At 35.4% G+C, this 5,707-nt stretch overlaps 1 pseudogene; it reads right to left on the bottom strand.

Moving 5' to 3' along the window:
- Nucleotides 1–1,752: 1,752 nt before the first annotated feature.
- On the bottom strand, nucleotides 1,753–2,724 carry LOC103583792 (annotated as a pseudogene).
- Nucleotides 2,725–5,707: the final 2,983 nt, after the last annotated feature.

Here is a 5,707-nt window from a genome sequence, read left to right as displayed (position 1 = left end):
AGAAACAGTAGAGAAAATCAATGAAACCAAAAATTGGTTCAACAAAATTAATAAACCTTTACCTAGATTCAGTAAAAAGAGAGAAGACTCAAATTATTAAAATCAGAAATGAAAGTGTAGCCATTACTAATGATTCTACTGAAATAAGGATTATAAGAGAGTACCACGAACAATTGTACATCAACAAACTGGATAACTGAGATGAAATGGACAAATTCCTAGAAACACAAGTCTACCTTGGTATTTTCCATGATGGCTGATAGAGAGGTCTGGCACTTGTCCCCACCCTATAAAAAGAGATGGAAGAGAATAGCATCATCCAGCCATGGCCCCACCACAGGGACCAGCCCAAAACCAGGCCGAGAGAAGGTAAACTAGAAAAGACCACAGTTATTTCCACCATCACCACAAATGCCAGACATTTCCACCTTGGAGGAGTCCCCCCAGTCTTTTTTGGTACCCATGACAGAACAAACTCGGCACCTGCTCCCCCCAAGGTGGGCAGGCAGATTTGCTGAACAGGAAATCCACTAAAGCACAACAGTTCCCCACATTTGAGGAAGCTTGACTCCCTCAAAAGAGGACAACAACTCTCTAATAGCAGACCCCAAACAACAGGAATTGATGGAACTGCCTGAGGAGGAATCCCAAAGGGCAATAATAAGGAAACTCAAAATGATGGATGAAAAATAGTAATCACAATGAAGTCAAATAGAAATCTGAGGCCATATATGAGAAATTCAACAAAGAGATACATGCATGTTAGGCCACATATTAAGTCTTAACAAATTTAAAAAGATTGAAATCATATTAAGTATATTTTCAGAACACAATGAAATAAAATTAGAAATTAAAACCAAACAAAACCATACAAATGCATGGAAATTAAACAACACGCTCCTGAATGATCAATGAGTCAAAGAAAAAATAAAGCAGAAAATCAAAAAATTCCTTCAAATGAATGAAAATACAATCACAACTTACCAAAACCTATGGTTTATTGCAAAAGTAGTACTAACAGGGAAGTTTATTGCAATAAGTGCTTATGTCAAAAGATTACAAAGTCTTCAAATAAACAACCTAATGTTAAATCTCAAAGAACCAGAAAAACAAAAACAACCTAATCCCAAAACTAGTAGATGGGAAGAAATAATTAAGATCAGAGCAGAACTAAGTGAAATAGAGACCAATAAAAAGTTGGTTTTCTGAGAGAATAAACAAAATAGAAAAGCCATTGCCCAGACTAACTAAAAAAGGAGGAGAGAAGACCAAATAACAAAAATCAGAAATGGAAAAGGAGACATTACAACTGATACCACAGAAATACAAAGAATCATTAGAGACTATTATGAGTAACTATACAACAACAAATGTGAAAACCTGGAAGAAACGTATAAATTTCTGGACACATACAAACTACTAAGAATAAACTAAGAAGAAATACCAAACCTGAATAGACCAATAAGAAGCGATGAGATTGACACAGTAAACAGCAGTCTCCCAACAAAGAAAGGCTCAGGATCAGATGGCTTCACTATTGAATTCTACCAAACCTTTTTTTTCTTTTTTTTAAGATTCAGACATAGAGAAAACTTTCTATTCTTATTTTTGCAACTGTTATAAGATTTTTCAGTGTTAAATTGACTTTCAATTGTGATAATCAAGAAATATAACAAGACCCCAAATGTAGAAATTATGCAGTTTTATAATTTTCTCTATTGCTTATTAATCCACTGAAAATAATTTCCAAATTCAACACTTTAGGGCAGCTTCTTTGCTAGATTCTTCACTTTCTACTTCTTTAGGCAATAATGGATCAATCTTTAGTAACAAACCTTCAGTGTTGAACTACGATGGAAAGCACATACCAACCACAAAGGGACCCAAACTGAGTCATCTGTGCCTACAAGCTTCACTGATGACTACTTGCAAATTGGCAGCTATCTGAACACATGACATATCCAGTGCTGCAATTTGGTCTCAAAAAAGGTCTCCTTTTCTTTGTCTACCTTAATTTCATGTCCAGTCTTAAATAATTCAAGCATTTTGGGGCTGTCACAGACAATGGAATTTCAAATAAGCTTTGGAAATCTTTTTTTCAGTTTCTTCTTTAATGGATTGAGCTCAGGCATTATTTTTGGAACAGCTACATAAAAGTCTGCATGAATTTCATCATCCAAAATCTTCTGATTCAGATTAGCTCCTCCTGAAAATGCAGCTTCATTTCTGCTATTTGAATCTCTGATGCATTCTCTGTAAATACAGCAAGTTTTACTCATTTCTGGAGTGAATGGGTATGGACAACTAAGAACAATGGTAAATGGCTCCATTTTTTTTCTTCTTCCAAAGTGACATATCCAGTGTGAAGTTAAGAAACACCTTGTTTTGGATGAGTAAAGTCCAGAATTTGAAATTTCATAAGTAACTGAGTAACTCTCTTTTCCTCATATAAGCATTTATAATAGACATCATCCCCAGGTTCATCTTCCCATAGGGGTCTAACTTTATTTTTTCTGTCTTATCTTTTTTTCATCTGATGCTTTTTCTTTGGCACCTATTTTTGTTTTTGTTGCAGGCTTTGTAGCAAGCAGCAGCAAAATGTCTGTTGGGCACCTGAATGCTTACAGAACAAGGATAAGGAGATGTCTGAAAAGCCATCTTGGAAAGACTATGCATTTGATGATGTATCAAGACTCTATTGAGGCATCTTATGGCAGCTACCATTTTGACCATTCTGGATTGTCTACCAAACCTTTAAAGAAGAATTAACACCCATCCTTTTCAAACTATTCCAAAAAATTGAAACAGAGGACATTCTCCCAAACTAGCATCACCCTGATACCAAAATCAGACAAAAACACCACAAAAAAAGAACACTACAGACCAATATCCTGATGAACATAGATGCAAAAGTCCTCAACAAGATATTAGCAAAACAGAATACAACAGCACATCAAAAAGATTATACACCATGATCAAGTGGGATTCATCCCAGGGATGCAAGGATGATTCAACTTATGTAAATCAATAAATGCAATACACCACATCAACCAAAGCAAGGACAAAAACCATACGATTTTCTCAGTAGATGCAGAAAATACATTTGACAAAATTCAGCGTCCCTTCATGATAAAAAGTGTCAACATATTAGGTACAGAAGGAAAATATCTCAACACAGTAAAAGCTATATATGACAGACCCACTGCCAATATCATCCTGAATGTGAAAAAGCTGAAAGCTTTTCCTTAAAAACAAAAACAAGACAAGGATGCTCACTCCTCCTATTCAACATAGTATTGGAAGTATTAGCCAGAGAAATCAGATGAGAAAAGAAATAAACAGCATCCAGACTAGAAAATACAAAGTCAAATTGTCACTGTTTGCAGATGACATGATCCTACATATAGAAAAACCCACAACCTCTACCAAAAAAACTTTTAGAGCTCATAAACGAATTCAGTAAAGTTGCAGGATATAAAATCAATGTGCAAAAAATCAGTAGCATTCTTATACACCAGCAACAAGCAGAAAAATAAATCAAGAAAGCAATACCTTTACAATAGCTACCAAAAGAATAAAATACCTAGGGATAAATTTAACCAAAGAGATGAAACAGCTCTACAAAGACAACTACAAAACACTGCTGAAAGAAAGATGACGCTGAAATATAGAAAGACATTCCATGTTTATGGATGGAAGAATTAATGTTTTGAAAATGTCCATACCACCCATAGCAATTACAGATTCAATGCAATCTCCATCAAAATACCAATGACATACTTTACAGAAATACAAGAAACAGTCCCAACATTCATATGGAATAACAAAAGACCCCAAATAGCCAAAGAAATCCTGAGCAAAAAAATAAAGCTGGAGGCATTATACTACCTGCCTTCAAACTATACTACAAAGCTATAGTAACCAAGACAGCACAGTACTGACATAAAAACAGACACATGGACCAATGGAACAGAATAGAGAATCCAGAAATCAACCCAGGTACTTACAGCCAACTGATCTTTGACAAAGGCACCAAAAACATAAATTGGAGAATGGACAGCTTCTTCAGTAAATGTTTGGGACATCCATGTGTAGAAGAATGAAACTAGACCTATACCTCTCACCATATATCAAAATGAATTCAAAATGGATTAAAGACTTAAGTATAAGACCTGAAACTGTAAAACTACTAGAGGAAAACAGAGGGGAAATACTTTCAGGATGGAGGACTGGGCAAAGACTTTATGAATAAGGCCCCAAAGTCACAAGCAACGAAAGAAAAAATAAACAAATGGGATTATATGAAACTAAAAAGCTTCTGCACAGCAACAGAAACAATCAACAGAATAAAGAGACAACCAACCAAATGGAAGAAGATATTTGCAAACTATGTATCTGACAAGGGATTAATAATCAGAACATACAAGGAACTCAAACAACTTCACAGTAGAAAACAAAATAATCCAATTAAAAAATAGGCAAAGGAGCTGAATAGATATTTCTCAAAGGAAGACATACAAATGGCCAATAGGTATATGAAAAAATGCTCAATGTCACTAACCATCAGGGAAATGCAAATCAAAACCACATTGAGATATCACTTCACCCCAGCTAGACTGGCTATTATCAAAAAGACTGAGAACAACAAATGCTGGTGAGGCTGTGGAGAAAAGGGAAATCTTCTACACTGGTGGTGCAACTGTAAATTAATACAACCATTATGGAAAACAGTATGGAGGTTTCTCAAACAACTACAGATAGAACTACGATATGATACAGCAATACCACTTCTGGGTATATATCCAAAGGAATGGAAATCATCATGTTGAAGGGATACTTGCACTCCCATGTTTATTGCAGCTGTATTTACAATAGCCAAGATATGGAACCAAACTAAATGTCCTTCAATGGATAAGTGGAAAAGGAAAAGTGGTATATATACACAATGGAATACTACTCAGCCATAAGAAAGAATGAATTTCTGCCATTTGCAGCAACATGGATGAACTTGGAGAAAATCATATTAAGTGAAATAAGCCAGGCACAGAAAGAGAAATACTGCATGTCCTCACTCATAAGTGGGAGGAAAGAAGGAAGGAAAGGAAGAAAGAGAAGGAAGGAAGACCACAATAAGACACTGAACTTTTAGAAGGAGAGAACAGACCTATAGTTAATAGAGGTGGGAAAGGGGGAGGAGGAAGATGCTTAGGGAGTAATTGGTTAAGGGACACAAAGAATAATTATGATTTATAGTGATAAACATTCTAATAATATTGATTTGATGATCATATACTGTATACAAATACTGATAGTCAACACTGTTCCCCATAAATATGTATAATAAATTGTTCCAACTTATTATTTTTTAATTTTTATTTATTTATTCTTTTTTAAAGATGACCGGTAAGGGGATCTTAACCCTTGACTTGGTGTTGTCAGCACCATGCTCACCCAGTGAGCAAACCAGCCATCCCTATATGGGATCCGAACCCGTGGCCTTGGTGTTATCAGCACCGCACTTCTCCCAAGTGAGCCACAGGCCAGCCCTAAATTGTTCCAATTTAAAAAAATTGATCAATGCAATATACCATGTGAACAAAATACAGGAAGGAAACATACTCATCTCAATAGAGGTAGAAAAGCATTTGATAAAATTCATCACCCTTTCATGATAAAAACATTCGACAATCTAGGATAGAAGGAAACT

This window comes from Galeopterus variegatus, unplaced genomic scaffold (assembly GCF_000696425.1).
Source record: "Galeopterus variegatus unplaced genomic scaffold, G_variegatus-3.0.2 Scaffold28344, whole genome shotgun sequence".
Classification (NCBI taxonomy): Eukaryota; Metazoa; Chordata; class Mammalia; order Dermoptera; family Cynocephalidae; genus Galeopterus; species Galeopterus variegatus.
The sequence above is the reverse complement of the archived record's forward strand: the minus strand, read 5'-3'. Positions and strand labels throughout refer to the sequence as shown.